Source organism: Heloderma suspectum, chromosome 5 (genome assembly GCF_057233095.1).
Source record: "Heloderma suspectum isolate Gila_16-S chromosome 5, 16-S_ref, whole genome shotgun sequence".
Taxonomy (NCBI): domain Eukaryota; kingdom Metazoa; phylum Chordata; class Lepidosauria; order Squamata; family Helodermatidae; genus Heloderma; species Heloderma suspectum.
Window position 1 is genome coordinate 39,772,041 of NC_139462.1, and position 23,098 is coordinate 39,795,138.

Sequence of the window (23,098 nt, forward strand, 5' to 3'; positions counted from 1 at the left end):
ACTTGTGCTGGTGAAGTGGCTACCCACTTTCAGTTTAAATTTAGCTTGACTCTTCAGCAGTGCAACTGGTTACAGCAGAACTTGGCATACCATAATCTTCCCGGACCGTTGGTCCACATTGGCTTATTTGTTTAAGTTAATATTTACAATTTACACTGAAAAGTGGTTGGTGTCTTCAGCAGCTGCAGTGGGAAATCTCAGTGGAAACTTCACAGATGAGGGCATAGCTTCCCATGAAGCACAGAATTCAAGCTGCCTTCCATGTGGAGGCTGTAATGCAACAAAGTGTGGATACCTGCGAAGAACTAACAAACCAGGAAAATGCTCCAACAAAAGTTAAGAATTGCCAAGCAAAGCAGGCAATTCTTACTCAGATACAAGATTCTGCTCTTGAGCAGGGAATTCTGAATGTAGATCAAACACAAGCAGCCATTTATATGCATTTGAGGACTTCATATAGACCGCCAAAGTATCTCAGGGTAGGCTGGTTGTCTGAACCATCTTGCCAAATGGTAAGGAGGATTTTATCACACATCCGGTGCCTCTGTGTGGCAAAATGGCCACAATCTGTATCCACCGTATTGTTATGTTGTTAAAAAATGGATGCAACCTCATCTTCATCACTGTTTTTGTTTAAAAACAAACAAAAAATGACAACCATCTTATTGAGTACTGAAACCAAAATAGAAACTAATCAAAATTGTTCTGTTCTATGTGATGCTATAAACTAATCACCAGATTAAATAGGAAGTCGTGGGCTTAGGAGCATCAAAACCAAACATCAGATAACCCATAGGTTCTCTATGGTTATGATTTGGATCCCATTCTAAAGACTACAGCTCAGTTTCTAGAAACAGATTTCAATTTCCTTGCTAAACAGAAGATGTGTGTCTGATGAAATGCCTCTTAACAAAGCAAGGGACCAAATGTCAAATCAGAGTGATAGGGAGCCTGTAAATTTTATTAAAATGCCTTTAGAACAAGTAACAAGCAGGACAGGAGCCATCTGGCTGGTTCCCCAGTACACCCCAGCATATGGAAATTTCTCAGGAAGGCACAACTTGGTGGGAAGGGGAAGGTTAACATCACATCTGATTGCGTGAGGAGTAAAAATTACAGACTGAGGACAGGGGGGAAAACCAATGGAGAAAAATATATGAGGGACAAGCTACATGTTACGCATAATTAACATCTTCTGATTTCCTTTAATTAACTATAGACATGGGGGCAATTTGAGGGGGTGGAGCACATAGCCAGGGGATGTTTCCCCCCTCCCCCTCAGCCAAGGCCCCACATGGCTAGGGACATTAGGGGAAAAATCTGCTTGGCACTAATGGGAACATTTTTACTGATGTTCCTAGCCACACCAGAGGGTGTGTGAGAGAGATTTTGGGTGGAGGAAGGGAAGGGATAAAACTCCACTTTCTGTGCACTGTGACCCTCCCCCAGCCACCCTGTACCTGTAATTACTTAAAGAAAATCCTCCCCCCTGTAATATCTAGCTGGTGTGTGAAACTGCTGGCCAGTACTGGTATTAGTTCAGTTGGGTGGACTTTTTTTGGTGGGTTTCAAAAGAGGCTTGTAATGTTTCTAGGACTGGAGAAAATTGGGGCCACTATAGATGTAATGATGGACAAAGGGTGTTATAGCAGTGGGAGGTGACAACACTGGTTGAGGGGAAGGAGATTGAGACATGTGTGTGATTTATCCCCTTGTGGTCCAACTCCCAACCTCAGTAATTTTGGTGGCTTGCCTGCAGTCCCCTCTAGCCTGGAGGTGCTGTTGATCAATGTGAGGTTGGTTAATGGGAAAAGCTGTATTATCTCTAGGGATGTACGAAAGGCACTTACCTTTCGTGGATAATGTTGATGGGGGGGGAGGCGCTCCGTCCCTCCCCCCGGAATCCTGGACGGGGGGGAGGCGCTCCGTTCCCCCCCCCAGAATCCTGGCCGGCCAGCTGTGCTCCGCAGGCATTCTGCAGAGCCGCCGGCTGGCTAGCAGGGACGCAAAGGGCGGTGGCCGTAGCCGCCACCATTTGCGTCCCTGCAGTCAGCTGTGATAGGCTACGTAAATGTTTACGTAGCCTATCACGTCTGACTTAAAACAACAACAACAACAACGCGTGTACGCAAATGGCGGTGGCCACGGCTGCTGCCATTTGCATTCCTTATTTTGGCACATCTTAGTCTATGTCGAGATTTACGTAGACTAAGACGGCGAAAATAAGGAGAACGCAAATAGCGTAGCGGTGTCAAAGTCAGCCGTACAAAGTCTAGCGTAGCTTAAGTCAGCCCGTGATAGGCTACATAAATATTTACGTAGCCTATCACGACTTTTTTTTTTAAAAAAACCTGGAAATGGCGGCGGTGGCAGCCGGTCGAAAGACCGGCCGCCGCCAAATCGCCATCGCCGCCGCCGCCAGTGGCGGCGCTGCCACTGCCAGGAAGATCCGCCCCAGGTAAGTCTCGTCCTGGGGGGGGTGGCAGACGTTTCCACCACCGATTTCGGGGGGCCGAATGCGCTGGCATTCGGCCTCCCTGAGATCCATGGTGGAATTCTCTGACATCCCTAATTATCTCTGACCTGATAGCTGAAGAAGATGCCAATCTGGCCCGTGTCAGTGAAACCTGGTTGAATGAAAGGGGAGGGGTTAACCTCTCCCAAATGTGTCCACCAGGGTTTCTTGTGCAGCACCAAGGTCAACTGGAGGGGTGGGGAGTGGAGGTAGCTTTGGTCTATAGGGATTCCATCTCCCTGCTCAGATACGCCATCCAATAGTCAGCCAGTTTTGAATGTCTGTACCTAGTGTTGGGCACCTGAGACAGGATTGGGATTCTGTTGGTGTGCCACCCATCTTGCTGCTCAACAGTCTCCCTGTCTGACCTGACTGAGGTGATCTCAAGTGTAGTATTGAGGACCCTAAGACTTGTGGTCTTGTGGTACTTTAATATTCATGTTGAGGCTACCATGTCAGGATTTAATGGCTGCCATGTCAACCATGGGTGTGACTCAGATAACATCTGGCCCAACACTTGTGGCAGGACACACCGTGAACCTGGTTTTCTGTGCTGGATTGGGAGGAAATGATCAGTGGGTGGGGGAGCCAGGCATGGACAGATAATTATCTGATCAGTTTTGACCTTCAGGCTACCCATAACCTCTGCAAAGGTGGGGGACCAAGTGTAATGTTTCACCCCTGGAGGCTAATGAATATGGATAGATTTCTGAAGTCTCTTGGGGATTTTCCTACAGGCTTAGCTGGCAGTCCTGCCAACGTCCTGGGGCGTGTTTCCACCAGCGATTTACTCCGAACCGGCTGCATGTGGAGGTAGTTAGGGATACATGATGTTGTGGCCATCCAGCAGCTTCCCTGGAGTTTATTACGGAAAAACCGGTTCTTCTGAGACTGGTTATGGTCTGACTTTTCCTCTTTAGTTTGGCTTGGTTACGGGTCCTGTTCGGGTGTGTTCCATCACCCGCACTTGCATCAGTATCATAGTTCTGCCCATGGGGGCATTTAGACCTGCCCATGGGGGTGTGATGCTCACCTGCCCATGACCTCACTGACCCAACCCTTTCCCTCTCTGTGTTCTGGAATTTTCACTGCCATTTTGAAGCAAGATGCCAAGGGACCAACTTTTTAAAAGACATTGAAAATAAGTGCTAAATCACTAGTTCGTATAAGCCTGCTATCGTGGGCAAGCAAGTACTCCCACTACAGCCTGAAAATCAGGTTTATCTGAGGTCACTTCCCCAGAACTACACATTGAGCTAATATTTCTTTGTGTCCTTTGGACCCGGGAAACAATGCCACAAGCATCATAGTCCAGTTGTTGGACATCATAGTCCACACTAAGGCACTATCTCATTGTTACACTCTTGCGCAGATTTTCCAACAATACGCATACCCTCTATGTCAGTATCTCGCTATCAGTCTATCACTCTATCACACAATTGTGAAATGGCACTAACATGCATTTGCGCTATTGCGTGATAGCGCATTAGTTCAGGGGTTCCTGCTAACTCCTGCTGTAGTCAATGAGGCTTGTTCCGAAAATGCACTATCATGCGTTTGCGCTATCGCATGATAGCACATTTATTCAGGGGTGCCTGCTAATTTGGAAGCCTGGTATTTAGAGGGAAAGGGAAAAAAACGTGGGTGGAATCAGGCACAGGTTGGGGAAGTCTACTCAGAAGTAACTCCAATTGTGGTCAATTAGGCTTGTTCCCGAGATTGCCATTAAGTAGAGCCTGGAGGGGTGAGCCTCTCTTATTGGTTGAGCAGCCCTTGCCAGTCTGATGATGTTCACTTCCAATCCCCCCACCCCACCCAGAAGTATGTTTCTGTCAGCAACTTATAATGGTATGGTGCAGTCCTTCAAGGAGCCCTGCGTGGAGCCATGCTGATTCCATGAAAAATCTGGTATTCCTTTGTTTGCTTCACCCTTCCATTGTCATGGAAACATGGCCCTGGTCACTGCTTGGAATGAGGGAATGACTCGGGCTGTCAACAGGATTGCTCCCAAACATCCTTGACCTAGTCATAGAACCGTGTCAACTCCTAGGCATTCTGAGTGCAATGAAATGACTGTGTCAATGATTAGAGCTCAAATGGAGGAAGACTCTTAAGAAATATGATTGGTAAGAATCCATTTGCGATCTTACTCTGTGATGGTGATGCTGGTGTTTCTGTTTTTTAGAATGTTTATTATTTTTATTATCACATTGGGTTTTTTAATGTAAATTTTACTGTTGTATGCTACCCTGGGAGGGCTCCTGCCCTGAAAGGCAGCCAAGAAATATTTTAAATAAATAATACACATGTAGCTTGGGCCTGACTTGTAATTAGGGCCAGCCATATAATTAGGCAGAGTGAGGTAGCTGTCTCAGGTGGCAGATGATGGGAGCGTGGTGCAGTGGCAAGGTGTTGGAAGGAAGATTTAGATGTGCTGCAAAGCCTAGGCTATCCTGCTATTCTCAGATGTAGTGAAGGACACTGTTCCACAGCCAGAGTTGTACTAAGATTTATGTTCCATTCCAGTAGGCTTTTGTACTTGGAACTGAAGAGGGTGCCATCTCATCCTTCACCTCAGGCAGCAAAATGTCTTGGGTCAGCCCCATGTGTAATAATTTTCATTTGGTTCAAATGCTATTCAGGAATACCTTCTTTTTCTTCCCTCCATACAAACTAAGGCCTGGTCTTATGGAACAGAGGCAATAGAGTTCTGAGGTTGTAAGATTGATTGTACCACTCAGTGCTGTGTCTACCATCTGCACTAGGTGGGGCTGCCATATTTTCAGGTGGGCCTTCAAAGAAATGAACTGAAAATTAATGATTTCCCTTATGACCAACAGAACTTTCTATTTTTATTTATTTAGTTATTTGAAAGATTTATAAGCCACCTTTTAGGGTAAACTTAAAATTCTCTTGCCAAGCTAAGTGTCTCTGTGTATTTAAATGCATATGAATTGTTAGTGTAAAAAATGTATCAACTGGTGGAATGTTTTAGCATTTATGATTGGAGAACTCCATTGCAAAATTTGGAGAAGTGCAAATTTCAAATGATAAGTCTGTTTTGGTTCAGGTATTGGTTCAAAATTTAAGTAAAATTAGGTAAGTTCATATTAAAATGAAAACTGAACAAATTTCTCCTCCATCCCTACCTCCAAGACGCTATTTCCTGAATTGTTGATTGGTGGATTTTGTGTGTGCATTTTTTGCAATTTTGCTCTGGGCATACGGCCCCAGATGCATGATCATAGGAGGATACCACATGTGCACAACCCATTTGTACTTCTCCATTCAGCTGGGGATAAGTATGCGGAACCCAACATCCATGCACAAGCGCTCCTCATTGGCTCTGGTGAAGAGTGATGCAGTAAGCACATCTGCATATATTTGCTCTATCTGTATTATTTATTCTGCCTCTCCTAGTTATGAGAAAGGGCAATTGAAGTGTCACCATTTGACTTACAGGAAATAGGTATTAAAATTGTTGGTGTATTGAAGGTTCTGCAGTCCCAATATCTTCAGCAGGATTGCTCTGGAGTAAGTGGTTTGAGAGTAAATGGAACCTTTGAGTAGGGGCTACAAACATTTCTGTGATTCACAAAGAATCCAAGACTGATTCCCCCTGAAAATATATCTTCAATTGCATGTTTCTGCTTGAGAGTTTATATGTCTATATTAGGTTGTTGCCTCAATATGCCCTATCTTAATTTTTTTATGACTGAGTTGTAAGACCCAGAAAAATGGTCTTTTAATGGAAAGAGGGAAAGACCTTCACATTTAGGACAAGGCAAAGCTATAATTTTACAGGCATTAAGCATCTAAAATAACTTTGTATAAAGATTACACAGGGATTTGTCTTCAGTTTTGCAGAAAATACTTAACGTTGAACTATATTTTATGCACACAGAAAGACTTACTTTATAAGACAAGTTGATCAGGGATTTACTTTCCAATATTCAACAATACTATTACCAAAGTGCTTTTTTGACTCTCATAATAGAGCTGTCATAAGCTATATATTTTTAAAACATCTCATAAACTACATTTATGTAAAAAGTGGTATGTGGAATAACAATTTTAAGCAGTTAAGATGGAAAGTATGCAAGTCATATTTTTGAGACTACTTAAAACTGAATCTTTGGACAAAGGCTGTAAGACTTTTTACTGCTCTTTAAACACACACATATATAATTAATAGGCAATCAGTTATCTTTATTTTTATTTTTCTGCCTGAATAGTTGTGTATACAGTGGCTGGCAGGCATCCAAAGAAATGTGGAAAGTATGGGTTTACTTTAGGATTGGAAGGAAGGATACTTCACTTGAATTTACTGAAGGCCATATTTTGTGGTGAGACTTCATGACTTGTAAGTAGTAGTTGGTTTGTTGTATGAACAGCTATGGAGGAAGGGACAGAGTATTTTGGTTGTGAACAGAGGGAACATCTCAAGATTTTGCAACACATGTCCTATGACATTAGGCAGCAGGTGCAAAAACTGGTGAAGTTGGAATCTGCAGTTCATATAACCTTGACATCCATTGTAAATGGTGCAGATTTTGAAACAGTTTTGAAACAGATATGCAAGTGGGGCTCCCTAATACAATGTGGGACTATTACTATCCATTACTAACAGAAATACTCCTGTTTATGACTTTTGAGATGTACCTGGGCAGCAGCATGTCCATGCCCACTTGAAAATGTAGCAGCAAAGACACTGCCTTTGGTGTTAAACATGAAGTCAGAAGTTCCCTCTCCAGACAATGAGATGAGTTAGTCTAGTTTAAAAAATAAAATAAAAATCTATGCCCCTGAGCATTCATTGAGGTCCTAGAAACTCACTACTCCCTGGAAACTTATGGGCTACTTTTTGTTTGTTTTCTAAAAACTATTTTGTGGCAGTCCTGTTTCATTGCCCTGGAAGCTCACAGATCCTTGTAGGGCCATTTGGTGTGTTTTTCCCCAGTTTATCTTAAAAAAAATATTATAATCTTACGTACTTCTGCATATCTACCAAGTACCTCACGTATGTAGAAATGGTGAGTACTTTATTTCTGGGTGGCCCCATTTTGTTCCAGACTGATAGGTACTTGACCTATCACTATTAGAAGGAACAAGTGGGATTGAAACAAAATGTTGCAGTGTAGAGTGTTCCTGTTCAGAATGCCAGCCAACCAGCCATGTTCTTTTCCAGGATACACCATTTCATTTCCATTTCTACCACCCAATAGACAGTTAGCATTCTATGGCCACCGAGCATGCTCATTTCTCATTGGACTGTCCTAAAAGTTTTTTGACACCACACTCTTGTGCATGGATGGCTACATATGGATCCACAATTGGAGAATAGTTTGCTATTAGTACATTGTGTGTGTGTGTGTGTGTGTGTGTTAGTGTTACACACACACTTCTATTCCACTCTTCCATATAGCACCTTGGGGCATCTGGTGGCCTGCAATCCAGGCACTGTTCATATCAATGCTATATCATCAGGTACTCCAAGTATAGAAAAGTAGGCTGCTTTCCACTATATTGTTTCCTTTAAAAAAAAAAATAGCTGGGAGGTTATAACAGGGAAAGAATTCATCTCCACCAAGTGAAAGCTGAATTATATGCAAATCTAGCCCTAGAATGTTCTGTTGTGACATTTTTTGTAATTTAAGCAGTGTAACGGTATCTTAAAATTTTAGGGGTGTGTGTGTGGAATTAAAACAAAGCAGGAATATAATGGTGATACCAGTGGAGAATAGACATGTAACATAGTGCAAGGAACAGTGGAGAAAGTTAAACCAGGAACACTATTTAAATTGTGTGTTCGGGGAGAGCTTATGGTTGCCTAGCAACCACAAAGCACTCATACCCCGTCAGTGATAGTTCTGGCAGCTACAGAGGCAACTAGGCTGAGAAAGAGAGAGCGAAAGGGTGAAGGCAGTTGGAGAAGAACAAGGAGAGAGGGAGAACTGGAGAGTACATAACATGGTGGAAGTATAGGAACATGAGTACAGTACAAGGACTAGATGTTTAGTTTGTTTATCTAAATAGTCATACCCACCCATGTCATGCTGAAACCCCTTGTGACAGCTGATGACTGAATACAAATATTAAAATTGCAAATGAATCAGACAACAAGAAAACAGAAACAGCAAACAAATCCAGGTCTACAATGGAAAAGCCAACTTGAACACCAACGAGACCAAATGAGCTCTGAAATAAAACAATTTTTACTTAGCTGTTAGGGGGTAGATCATCCTTCCCCTGGGAGGGAGTTCCAAAGCTTTGATGTGGGAAAGGCCAGCTGAAGTTTCTGGACCATTTTCAAAGGCAGTCCTATGTATAACGCATTGCAGTAATCCAGACGAGAAGTGATAAGAGCATGGATACCTGTAGCTAGGCTATCTCTGTCCAAATAAGGGTGTAGTTGGTATACCAGCCTAAGCTGATAAAAAGTGCTCTATGCCACTGAGTTCACCTGTGCCTCAAGTGACAGTTCTGGATCCAGGAGCCCAAACTATGAACATGATCCTTTAGGGGGAGTGCAACCCCCTTCAGAACAGGTTGAATATCACCTAGCCGGGCAGACGAACCACCTGCTAACAGTACCTCCATCTTGTCTGGATTGAGTTTCAGCTTATTGGCCCTTATCCAGTCCATTACCATGCCCAGGCACTGATTCAGAACAGCCGCTGCCTCACCTGGGTTTGATGAGAAAGAGAGGTAGAGCTGGGTGTCATCCGCATATTGATGGCACCTCAGCCCACACCTCTGGATAACCTCCCCCAGTGGTTTCATGTAGATGTTAAACAGCATGGGGGATAAAATAGAGCCCTGTGGAACCCCACAGCATAATTGCCTTGGCTCAGAGCAGTAATCACCCAGCACCACCTTCTGGAGTCAGCCATCCAAGTAGAAGCAGAACCACTGCAGTGCAGTGCCTCCAACTCCCAACCCAGACAACCTATCCAGAAGGATACCATGGTTGATGGTATCGAAAGCTGCTGAGAGGTCCAGGAGAATCAACAGGGTCGCACTCCCCCTGTTCCTCTCCTGGCAAAGATCACCCCACAGGGTGACCAAGGCAGTTTCTGTTTCAAAACCAGGCCTGAAGCCTGATTGAAATGGATCTAGATAATCCATTTCATTCAAGAGTGCCTGGAGCTGTCCTGCAACCATCCGTTCAAGCACCTTGCCCAGGAAGGGGATGTTGGCCACTGGCCTATAATTGTTAATATCCTCCGGGTCCAGGTTAGGCTTTTTCAGGAGTGGTCTGATTACTGCCTCTTTTAAAGAGGCTGGCACCACTCCCTTTCTCAAGGAGGAATTTACAACCTCCTGGACCCAGCTGAACATCCCCTCCTTATTTGATTTAATAAGCCATGAAGGGCAAGGGTCAAGCACACAAGTGGTCGATCGGACTTGGCCAAGCACCTTGTCTGCATCCTCAGGCCTCAATAACTGAAACTCATCCAATAGAACTGGACCAGACGGTGCTCTGAATGCCTCTACCAATGGAACTGCATTAATCGTGATGTCCAATTCATGATGAATCTGAGCAACTTTATCTTCAAAGTGCCACGCAAACTCATCACAGCATGCAACCGAGGGTTCCACAGTTTCTCTCCCTGGCCCAGAATGTAACAAGCCATGAACCACTCGGAAAAGCTCCACTGGATGACACTGAGAAGATGCAATGCTGGTGGAAAAGAACTGTCTCTTTGCCACCCTCACCTCCACAGAGTAGGCTTGATAGTGAGCTCTTACCTGTGTTTGGTCAGACTCAGCATGAGTTTTCCTCCACCTGCGTTCTAGCCGTCTCCCCACTTGCTTCATTGCCCTCAGCTCAGGTGTATGCCAAAGAGGTGGCTGGGCTCTGCTCAGAGGAGGAGGGCGCTTGGGCACGATCGTGTCAATGACCCGAGTCATCTGTGCATTCCACAGAGCGACCTGGGCTTCAACAGCAGCACCAGCCACACCAGCAGGAAAATCCCCCAGAGCCCTCTGGAATCCATCAGAATCCATTAGCCTCCAGAGGCGGACCATTTTAATAGGTCCCCCACGCTTGCAGAGGGGGAATGCTGCCAAGAGCCTAAACCTCAACAGGAAGTGATCTGACCATGACAACAGGACAGATGTTAATTTCTCCACTTTCAGATCACCATCCTTCTGCCCAGTCGAGAAAACCAGATCAAGCATGTGTCCTTTTACATGCGTTGGGCCGATGACATGTTGGGACAGCCCCATGGCTGTCATAGAGGCCATGAAGTCCTGTGCCACCCTGGATACAGTGGCCTCGGCATGGAAGTTGAGATCCCCCAGGACCATGATCCTAGGGGTCCTCAACACCAAGTCCGAGACCACCTCTGTCAGCTCAGGCAGGGAGTCTGATGGGCAGTGGGGTGGGCGGTACACCAACAGAATCCCTAATCTGTCCCGGGTACCCAACACAAGGTACAAACACTCAAGATCTGCACTCGAATGAGCAGGAAGCCTAGAGAGGGGGATTGAATTCCTATACACCATGGCAACCCCCCCCTCCCCAACCCTCGAGTCGATGCTGGTGCTGCACTGAGTACCCAGGAGGGCACAGCTGGGAGACAATGACCCCTCCCAGTTCTCCCACCCAGGTCTCAGTAATACATACCAGGTCAGCCCCCTCATCCACAATCAAATCATGGATGAGGAAGATTTTATTTTGGGCCGACCTGGCATTCAACAGCAGCACCACCAGACCCGAGGGCAAGCCTGTAAGGCTGCCAGGAACCATCAGGTTGGGGGAAGAACCAGAAGAAGGGACAGCTGTAAGGTGTCTAGCCCTTCTTCTCCTCAGCTGGCCTGTTAATCCCCCAATGCCATACCTCCCCCTGCCCGTGACCACAGTTATGGTGGCACCTCCCCGACCCCCTGAGTTGTGTGAAGGATTTCCCAGGCACATATTAAAATATTAAGATGTAAAATATAAAATAGTATAAAAAATATAAAAGAGAGCAGCAGGTAAAAAGGAGCAAAAAAAGCCTGTGCAAATAAAAAGGATTTAATCTGGTGTCGCAGTGTTGGTGTCTACTGCACCTCTTTAAAAGAAGGATTGGGATTGGGCTGTCAGTTATCCGTAACCACCAGAGTTATTATAGGAAAGCAAAGGAAGAGATGTGTCCTACAGAAGAGAAATAGTTAAAATGACACAATGTCAAAACATCTTTTCCTTGTTGTCATTATCTTTTCAGTTTACTTTACTGTAGCTGTGATTACTCTCTCATGGAGCTGTTTCAGGAAGCCAAATGCTTCCTTTGCTTTGATGAAGGGAATCATTTCAGAGTACCCTAATGAGAGACAAACTACTCAATAGCCCTATTCAGGTATTCACCTCAATGTGTGAGGGCTTAAAGTGGCCTCCTATGTCTCCTGGTGTGTGGGTCCTCCCCCCGCTCCCCCAGTTCAGAGCTTGCTGTGTTGAATTGGCAAGATATGAAAGGGAGGTCTACTCACATTTATGTGTTTGCGAGTAGAACTCTCAGGACAATTGTGATAAGGCAGGGTCCGCAATCACATGGGAAGTTATACTCACATTCAAGTGAACGTGAGTAGAGCTCTTTCAACACAGCAAGGTCTGAACTCAGGGGGCAGGACCCACATGCTGGGAGATGTAGAGGGTGGGACTACCATGCATCGCCCATCACTCTACCCACTTTAAGCCCTCACACATTCAGGCAAATGCCTGAACAAGGCTAATGTGTCATTACATTTGAGCTTATTGTGTGGAATGTTCAGCTGGAGTTGTCACAGGAAAGTACAGAATGCCACTTATGGCATTTCCCCAGTTTGGGACCACACCAGCAAATCTGATGTGTTTGTGTTTATGTTACATAGGCTACTGATGTTTTAAAGTTCCTGGCAAAATGGTTGCTGCATTGTTGACACCATTTTGCTTCCTGAGGTAAAGAGCAAAATGGTGCCTCCCTCATTGTATATTAACAGGAGCTACTGGACCAGTATGCAACTCCCCCCTGCGGTGAACAATTGAATTGCAGGTGTCAGCTTCTCAGTCAAGAACCTTCCAGCCTGACTCCACCCACCCAGGCTAACCATTGGATCCTTCTGGGCAGGATGGACAATAAAGGTCTTCCTGTTCCAACTGTTCCTTGCTTGAGTAACAAGGTTTTCCTGAGTTCTGGTATATTCTTTGGTCCTGACTTCTGGCTTGCTCATTAATCAGGCCTCCTGGTTTGAGCTTCAGTCCTGACTTGCTCTTCATTTCTGAACTCTGACATGCTCCTTGTTCCTGTGTCTTAGTTTGAACTTTGGACTTGAGTAGTTCTTTGGCTCTGACTACTGGCTCGTTCCATGGCAACCCAGCCTTGATACATATACAGAAGCCAGTTGGACTGGCAGTTGAATCTCACTTCATCACTGGCAACGGGACAGCACAACTGATGGTAGCAGGCTTACTTAGGGGATGCAAAGCAGGCTGCATTGAAGTCACAGCTGTCTCTCCTCCACATGTGCCACCTGAGACAGCCCTCTCACACTGCCTGTGAGTTGCACACTGCCTGATAGTTGTCATATGATGAATTAGCTGCCACCACATTTTGGCCTGTGGGGAAAATTTTAAAAAGTGTCCAATTCCGGGAACAAACCTTATACACAGAATCATAGAATAGTAGAGTTGGAAGGGGCCTATAAGACCATCAAGTCCAACATATGTAATGTTACTACATAACATAATGGTTAATCCATTTCTGGCTTAATCCCCCATATGAGGGGATTGGGCCTGCCAAATTTAAGAGAAATAGGTACATTTTTTATGCTATGCACTTTAAATTTTTATTTTTATTTTTTAAAAAGGGAACTGCTGATAACTTTTTTATTTCTTGGCAGAATTGGATGAAATTTGTAGGGATAGTTTCCACTTCTGAGTGGATCAAGCATGCCATGATTAATATGAATAGGTACAGAGAGTTTTGTTCAAGAGCAGTCTTTACTGTTTGAGGGTTTCCAAAAAAGGATGTGCTTATCTCCCAAGGTCTTTTTTTGGTGGGCAATTGTTATGAAAATGACATACAGCATAGAGGTTGCTCTAGTTAAGAATTCTACACAATTCCAGAAGGAAAGGTGCAGGGGCTAGGTAGTTGTAATGAATGAAAAACAGTTTAAGACATTTTTGTTTTCTGCTCAATTGGCACCAAAGTCACAGAAAATGCAACAGGAGAGGGGTGGCTAAGCCATGTGCAGCATACAGTGGCAGAGCCAGAAGAGCGTGAACATCCAGCATTTTCCTAGCAAGCACCCAATGCTACACCCTTTCAGGTCCCACAAACTCTACAAAAATGCTTTTAACATTCCTGCTCTTGGGAGTGAGAACTAGCAAAGACCACTGAACACTGGATCAGTTTTGCAATATGTTATTTCAACATCCTGAGAGCCAGTGTGGTGTAGTGGCTAGAGTGTTGCACTGGAAGCCGGGAGATCTGGGTTCTAGTCCCCACTTGGCCATGAAGCTCACTGGGTATCTCTGGGCCAGTCACAGGCTCTTAGCCCAACCTACCTCACAGGGTTGTTGTTGTGAGGATAAATTGGAGGGGAGGAGGATTATGTACGCCGCCTTGGTTTCCTTAAGGAGGAAAAAGGCAGGATATAAATGTAATAAAATAAATAAACATATCCTTCTCCCAAAGCACTGGGATTAGAAAGCCCTGGCAAAACCATTCACTGTGAGTAGATGCTAGAGCTGCCAGTCACAAAACTACACTCTGTCTTCCCCCTTCACCTCTCCCCAACCTGGTGTTTTCCATAAATGAGAGCTTGGGGTGAAACATATCAGTTTTTGGAGACACATTGTCTCTGCATCCCTCTGAATCCAAGTTGCTAACGAATCTTCAGGAGTGTTCAGATTCAGTTTTGGTCCGGTTTGGAGGAGCCCTTCTTAGATTTGAACATCTCCTGAATTTGTCCAAATAAGCCGAGTTCAGTTCTGGATTAGCCAAATCTGAAGCACACACCTAAGACAGATCCTGTCCAACAACAACAATAATAAAGCAAGTCAGCCATGTGGGAGCAGCAACTGTGAGCAAGAAGGACGAAAGTCTGTGAATGGTAGTAGATGCAGGGAGTGAAGGAGAGAAGCCAGCTGAAGGAGACAAGCAAGGGGAGATTGCACAGGGGAGAAATCTCCCAATGGAGGTGTGAGGAGAGATAAATGGTAGCAGAGCATGGGCAGTGTGTGTGTGTATCTGTATGTGTGTAGGGTGAAGGGGTCTCATTAGTTCTCATGACTTTGCTTTCAGTGAGAGGAAGGAGAAACTATCAGGTAAATTGGGTTTGTTGGGTTGCAACCCTTCCCAAAGGATAAAAAAGTATTGCTAATTTGTAAACATAACTTTTTCATATTCCTGCATGTCTGTACTTAGAGGATTAACACTGAATAAGAGGTAAGGCAAAAAGACCAGGCTGGTTTAAAACCAGCCAAATAGCAACTCTGTGGGGTCTGTATGAGGCAAGGACTAGTGGGGAATTTTGTGATCGCTCCACAACCAAACTCATCCTACTTTCTTCTTATGCCTTTATAAAAGAACTGCCAAGTTGAGAGCCAGTTGTTCAACTGGTTTGGGGAAGCTAGTACAGTCAGTGTAGTATTTGGAAAAGAGGAGGAACTCTCATTAGCTGAATACTTAAGTGAAACATCAATTTAGCCATCCATAAATCTGGCAGCAGAGAATGTATAAAATACTGAAGCGATAACACAGTCTTCTGCATGGCTGCATTGGCCCTCATTCATATACTAGCAGTTAATTATTTTTTTTCAAATAAGGAACACAAGGAAGCAGGGGTAATTAGATCATTACTTTTAAGGGCAGAGCAGCTATCTGTGAGAACAAGTAATCTTTCCTTTCGTGAAAAGGTTAGTTAGGGAGGAGAAGGAAGAAAGGGAAGTGAATTTTAATAGACTGAAGAACATCTTCCTCTCTGGCTGGTAGAGATGGGGGTGGGGAGTAAATGCGTCTTTCTTTCAGTAGACAAAAGTAGATTTCTGGATTTGATTCTGCTCTTTTAAAATGGTGGGCTTGAAACATTGTGCTAACTTATGGTTAGAAAAAACGCTTTTTCTTTTAGGGATCCCCTCACTTTTCACTTTGCAGTGGTTTCACTGTCCCCCACCCCACCCCACTCTGTGCTGAAAGTAAAATAATCAACACTGTCCTGCAAAGACTGGAAGCATGTGGGTGAATATAGAGATGTACGAAAGTCACTTACCTTCCCGCGGATTATGTTGATGGTGGTGGGGGGAGGCGTTCTGTCCCTCTCCCCGGAATCCTCGACGGGGGGGGGGGAGGCGATCCGTTCCTCCCCCACGGAATCCTCCATGGCTGGCTGTGCTCTGCGGCAGCTCCGCGGAGCAGCCGGCCAGGCCCAGCCAGGCCAGAGCCGTCTGCAGCCAGATTTCTGGCTGCGGAGGGCTCTGGGAAAAAACCAGACAGACGCGTATGCAAATGGCGGTGGTTACGGCCGCCCCCATTTGCGTTCCTTATTTTTCGCCATCTTAATCTACATAAATATTTATGTAGACTAAAACGGCGAATCAAAAAGGGATGCAAATAGCGCCCGCTATGCTATTTGCGTTCCCCTTTATTTTCGCCATCATAATCTACATAAATATTTACATAGACTAAGATGGCCAAAAAGAAGGAACGCAAATGGCGGCGGCCGTAGCTGCCACCATTTGCGTATGCGGTTTTCTTTTTTTTAAATGCCGCCATGATAGGCTACGTAAATCTTTACGTAGCCTATCACGTCTTTTTTTTTTTTTTTAAACCCAGCCATGATAGGCTACGTAAATCTTTACGTAGCCTATCATGTTGTTTTTTTTTTACAAGACTGCAAATGGCGGCAGCGGCAGCCGGTCGGAAGACCAGCTGCCGCTGCCGCCGAAGCCGCCGCCGAAGCCGCTGCCACCCGGAAGATCCGCCCCAGGTAAGTCTCGTCCCGGGGGGGATCTGCGGGGGGTGGCAGGCCGTTCCGCCATGGAGTTTGGGGGGCTGAATGCACTCGCATTCAGCCTCACTGAGATCCGTGGTGGAATTCTCTGCCATCCCTAGGTGAATATAAACATATTTATGGATAGAAAAGGGGTCTGAATGGTTTAAATGGGCGTAATCATTCTCCAGTGTGCTGGTTTGGCTTTCTGAATTTCTCAGAGCTGTGTACAAACCAGAGGTACAATAACGTGCCCCAGGTCCAAAGTAAAAGTGGAAAAGGAAAGGAGTGGGGGTGGGGGGAGGCAGGAAGAAGAGCAAGAATACACAAAAACAATGGGCTGTAGTAATTTTTCTTGCTCCTTTCCACATGGTATCTGGCTTCAAATTTGGACAAGAAGTATGCAAGGGAACCATTGTAGTTTGTTTCCTTTCTCCACTAGGTTAGGGGTGGAAAATTGGTGCCATAGCCCAAAAGACTGGGATGAGTAAACATCAGGCTGATTGAATTTTTACTTCCAAGATTATTAGCTTTCAGTTTTTTAAAGTAAAAGTCAGGTTTCTTGCCCTCATGAATGTGGAAAAATATTTGGAAAGGCCCATTATGTTGCTGAAAACAGAAACCAGGAGCAACTGGACACATGTACAATAATCTATTGGGTCTTCAGAGACCTTTACAATTTCATGGCATTCATTCCATGCTCCTCAGTCTGGAATCTCCACAGTTTCCTTTACGTCTTGTCCTCAATCTTTAGCAAATAAAAAGAAATGTAAAAAGAAGCAATTCTCTGAAGGCACATACAAACCAAGTTCACCATGCTTATTTATTAGTGCTGTGACAAAAATTTCTCCCACATGTTTTTTGACCATTCTCATTCAATCTGATAGAAAAGAAATTGCTTTTGAAAAGAAATTCAAAGGAGAAGAAATTTCAGAGAAATTCTCATGGGTTGGGCTTGGGGTTCTTGACCTTACTTTACTTATGAGGTGGCTGGGGAGTGTGTGTGATTGTCCTGTGTGTCATTGTACAGTAATCTCTGTGGCAGCCTGTAGCCCCCTCAGCTTCCTACACTTCAGTTAAAATTATCATGAGGAAGACAACATGAGGCAATTCCTCCCATGGGGCTTTTTCAGTTCAGGAATGGCAGGTGGCCTGGGGGTCTGCAGAGCAAAGCAAAGGTGTCGATAGAGGGAGAGAAAACACACACAGTACCCTCAGCCTCCTCGCAGTGATTTGGTAAGTTCAAAAACCAAAAGAAATTCAAAATTCTGCCTCAGAAAAGTGGAAGCTTCAACATAGTTTGTGCTGTTGTCACTTGCAGGAGTAGTGTAATAAACAAAAAACCCTTAGGGAAAAAGAAAAAACCTACGCTACAACCCCTGCCAGTAGTGAGCCCTATCTGTGAGGGACTGTTGGAGAATTTCTCATCCCCTAGGAGAAATTCAGTGAAATTATCCCCCTGCCCCCCGTTTCTCTGCCCACAAACAGGCTGGAAAATTTTGAGAGGCCATTTGGGCACGCTCTAATATTTATCATTAGGTGACCTCAACAGCAAGTGATAACTCATAGGTATGAGTGAATCATCAAAGATCTAACACCACATATAGCACTTTCATATGACCTTAAATATAATGCTTTCAATAGAGTCAGTTCACCTATTCAAGTCCAGCCACCTGGAGTCACAATCCAGCCCTCCGGGGTTCCCAAGTTGGCCACACCCTTTCCCTTGGCCCCACCCCTTTCTCCACACTGCCAATTGTTGAGTGGTTTCTTGGCTTTTGCACATTTTCCCCCATTCTAAAAGGTTGAAATACCACCCCTAAAGCTTAGTTACTTGCATTAAGAGCTTTAAACTAAAATAGGTTGGTATTCTGAGTATTTTTGGAATTTCATCCCCACCCCCTTTTGCCTTTGGTTCCACCCACCACTGGCCTGCAACCCCTGAGAGCTTCTCTGAAATTGGATTTGTCCCTCAGGCTAAAAGAGGTTCAAAGCTTGTGCATTACACAACTCAGGTTCCTGGGCAGTGTATAACAATCTTTTTCTTTCTTTCTCTCTCTCTAATTGTACACTGCCCTGGAATCTGAGTATATAATTATTTGTACAGTAAAATAATAATAATAGTAATAATAAGGATGATGATGATGCAGGCTAAGGTTGAGACAGTATTTAAATGCCTGGATAAAGACAAATATTTTATGCTAGCACTGGAGGGATTGCAATATGGGTGCCAGGCAAGCTTGTTTTAGGGAGGGCATGCCAGAGCTGGGATGTCACTTCTGGCATGTCTCCTTCCTTGTGGTTGAATAATGTACTTCCAATAGATAAAGCAATGGAGAAGGGCTTTAGTTAAGACACAGACAAACTGGTATGGTATGGGAACTGATGTACATACATGTCTGTACCAGCTGTTAATGGCAAAGTGTAGCATGCATGAGCTGCTTCCATTGGAAAGCTTTGTGTCTGAAGTGGTATACATTTCCCATTTGTGGTATATGAACTGTGATGGTTCTTGTCCTGAAGAACCATCACACATGCAAGCCATCACTTGATATTGTGGTCTTCTAGTGATGAACATGCATGTGTGAACATGGCTGTAAAACAGGATGAATTGTGCTAAATAAAGACATCTGTGTAAAGCTGCTTAGTATTCCTAATTTATTCTGAACTCAGATTTCAGAATTTTGGAATGTTTTGTTCAGAGTTCAGATATTCAGTCTTATTATTGGTTAATCTAAGTTTGCCTATTGATACATAATGTGGTTTCCACCCCAAATGGAATTGTATTGTTACGTGATTCCAAAAATATGATACCTAAGTTTTTATCAACATAAAATCATATTCTAAACCAACAAACAAAACTATGCATACTCTAAAAAATAAAGCACACCAAAAATCTGATTCCTTTCCCCTGACTATTCAACATTTCAGCAGTATCCATTATTATATGAATGTATGCACTGAAATAAGCATTCTGAAGATCAACTCCCCTTTTAAGTCTATGTAAAGCCAGTCTTCTTAATGCATGTAAAGACACATAAATAAATACCTGGATTTTGACAACTTTAAGCACCTAATGACTCCTACTGATGTTAAATCTGAGTATCACTCAATATATTATGATTATATGATAGGATTCATCCTTGTTCAGTCTTTGTTCAGTCCAGAAGGATTGCTGAGCATCTAACAAGCAAGCAAATCCCTGCATGCCAACAGGGATGGAGGAGCAATCAGTAATCTTCCCTTGCACCTGTCAATTGCGTCCAGCTGGTAAAAGCTCCGCTTGGGAAGAGCCTGTGACACACCTGTGTCAGGCATCATCAGATTGTCCTCCTGCTGAATATGATTGGCTCTGTGTCGTCAACAAAATCAGATTTAGATTTACACAGGTTCATAGCTGGTTCACCATGGTTAGAGTCACATGGGCTGTTTGAGAGAATAAAGCTGTGCAAATCACATGTGGCAGTTTACACATTTATTTCAGACAAGGGGCCACATCTGCTATGCTTGGTAAATGCTGCCTCATTTCTAAATCACATACAGTTGCCACAGAGTCTCTGTTACATGGTTTGTAACCGTCAGTACTCTGCATCCCAACAGAAGCCATTATCTGAGACAGTGATATGGAGTGAGATCCTTAGATATTCCATAGTGCTCCTGCACACTCCCACCATACTCTCTCTCTCTGGTTGTGTATATGCAGGCTAATTCCATAAGAATTTTGTGATTCTATGTGAGCACAGATGTTCTTCCTGTCTGTGTCTTCTCCAGTACAAGTCTCCCCACCCTTTGAGACTTCTATAGAGGCTCTTCTCCACAACCCACCATTATCTGAATTACATTTGGTTGGGAGGCCTGAGAGATGCCATTGAGCATGTTCATTTCTCATTGGACTGTTCTTGGACTTTCTTCTCCCCTTAGGGCTTTACCCCTACAGATTTTTCTCTACTTCTGCAAACCTTGGGGTTCCTCCAAGCCTGCTGATGTCTCCTTTTGGTGAGTGGATGGTGCTGTTTTGACTAAATAAGCAACAACTGTCACATTCTGAACACAGGAAATAGAGGGAGTGATTGTGGGGTGGCCACTTACACATTGTCCAAAAAGAGGAAATGCATCACCCCAAAAGAGGACAAAGGAAGATAGAGACCTGCATAAAATTTGCATATGCTAATTTAGGTGTATTGATGCACATTTAGAAATAATTACTGTAACTCAAATAGAAATACAATCCATCTCATCACAGTGGGGAAGACTGTGACTAGAAGATCTATGTATATTGCTAACAGTTGATGGACAACTTCAAGGTCCCTGTACTTCTGGTTCTTTCCCTTGGAAATGGACTTGAACTGGACAGCCCTTCAAACAGAGAACACCTTCAAATAAAGGACTGTCCTTTACAATCCTTCAAATGTAGGACACGCATGTCGCCACTATAAATTGTTGTTGTCTTAGGGCGCAATCCTATGGCTGCTAGTCAGCAGCAAGATGGCCATAGGATAGGTCAGTTCCCTGAGAACCTACTTCCACCCCGTCCCATGCTGCCTATGAGGCAGTGCAGATCAGCCCCAAACTCTGAGCTTGTAAGAGGAGCACAGAGCAGTGAAAATGGAGCATTCCTGGGGGCGAGGTGGGGCAGGGCAGGCGGAAGTGCCATTCTGATGCTTCTTATGCATCATCCGGCATCCATCCCCCCCCCGCTCCAACTTTGCGTGGCTAGACAGCCGAAATCAGCTGTCTAGCCCAGAATGCAGGGTGGCTGAAGCACAGCGGGGACGATCCTCTCTGCGCTTCTCCTGCCCTGAATTGGATAGGCAGTCGCCTCCGAGTTCGGAGGCGGCCACCTATCTTGATAGGATTGTGCCCTTAATATGTTGATTAGATTATAAGCTACCTTGAGAAATTTTTTTAAGGGAAAGGCTGGATAAAAACACTTGTAATCAACAAAGAACCAAAATAGAGCCCTACTTGCTATGAAGGCAGGGGAAAGGGCGAGAGACAGGACTATTGTCCCAGTAGGGTAAAGTGTCACTGCTCCATAATTCCTCACTGCCTCGAAGTTCTTAAATTGTCAAGCAGAACGTCTAGGTTAGGATTCCAACAAATGAGAATACTAGCATAGGTCTGCATGCATTTAATATAGTTGGCTGTCAAAGCTTATGCCAAAATAATAAATCAAACACATTTTTGCAAGCAATTTTCCTTAATATAATGCACTTTGTATGTTATTATTACGAATATATGAATTTTTGATTGCTGCATTACAGCCTGAATCACAATCCAGTTAAACCAACGTACCTGGATTTAAGCCACTTTACTTCTAGTCATTTTAATGCAACAGCATTAAAAACATGTTTTAAAAAATGCCCACATGAATATTCATATGCATTTTCATGCACATATCTCCTAATATATGAATTTGTGTGTGACGATTTCTCCGACATACATACTTCTGCAAGCACTTTCCCTTAATATAATGCATCTTGTATGTTATTTTCATGAATGTATGGATTTTTGTGTGCAATTCCCCCCTAATAGATACATTTTTAAAAATTGGAGAACAGCGTTGCAAAATTTGGAGAGATGTGAATACCAAACTGCATTTTGGTTTGCGAAGTACAAATTTGCTGAATTTCTCCCCCTCCCAAGATGTGAATACCCGATCTCCAGCCTTTTGTAGCCACAGGTATATTGCCTCTGTATAAATAGGTTCAGTTCTTAGTCAATAATACTACTCTTACCTACCATTAATCTTTCTAATCCTTGTAAATGTTATTGATACTGGTGAACATAACCACTTCTTGTGATTATTAATTCCTTGTGTAAAGATGCTTATCTTGATCATACTGCCATTTAACTTTATTAGATGACCCCAAGTTTTAATGAGAAACATCCTCAACCCACACTGTCCATGATTTTGTAAATGTCAATAATGTTTAATGAAATAATATATGTGAAGTACTTTGAACACTCTAAACCAGGAATAGGCAATGTGTGGTCCTCCAGATGTTTTGGACTACAACTCCCATCAGTCCTAGCCTGTATAACCAATATTGAGTAGAGCTGTGCACAAATGGCCTCTCAAAATTCTCCAGCCTATTTGTGGGCAGAGGAATTGGGGGGACAATTTCACAGAATTTCTCCTAGGGGAGGAGAAATTCTCCAACAGATAGGGCTCACTATTGGCAGGTGTTGTAGCACAGCTTCTTTCTTTTTTGCTAAGGATTTTTGGTTTATTGCACTGCTTCTGTAGGTGGCAACAGCATCAACTGTGTTGAGGCTTCCACTTTTTTGAGGCAGAGTTTTGCATTTGTTTTGGTGGTATTTTTGAGTTTACCTAATCTTGGCGAGGTGGCCAAGGGTGCTGTGTGTATTTTCACTCTCTATTGCACTTCCTTCCATTGCTCTGCAGACTCCCAGGCCCCCTGCACTTTCTGAACTGAAAAAGCCCCATGGGAGGAATTGCCTCATGATGTCTTCCTTGTGATGGCTTTAACTGAAGTGTGTGAAGCTGAGGAGGCTACAGGCTGCCACAGAGATTACTGCACAATGACAGACAGGACGATCACACACACTCCTCAGCCACCTCATAAGTAAGGTAAGCACGGGAAATCCAAACCCAGCCCATGA

General features: G+C 44.0%; 1 long non-coding RNA gene across 1 annotated transcript in view; it reads left to right on the top strand.

Annotated features, from left to right (window-relative positions):
- The window catches only part of LOC146343813 (uncharacterized), a 70,169-nt gene that overhangs the window by 31,839 nt on the left and 15,232 nt on the right, over positions 1-23,098 (top strand). The window contains exon 2 of the long non-coding RNA XR_014792030.1: positions 22,881-23,066. This is a non-coding gene — a long non-coding RNA (uncharacterized LOC146343813). The remainder of the gene's footprint in view (positions 1-22,880; positions 23,067-23,098) is intronic.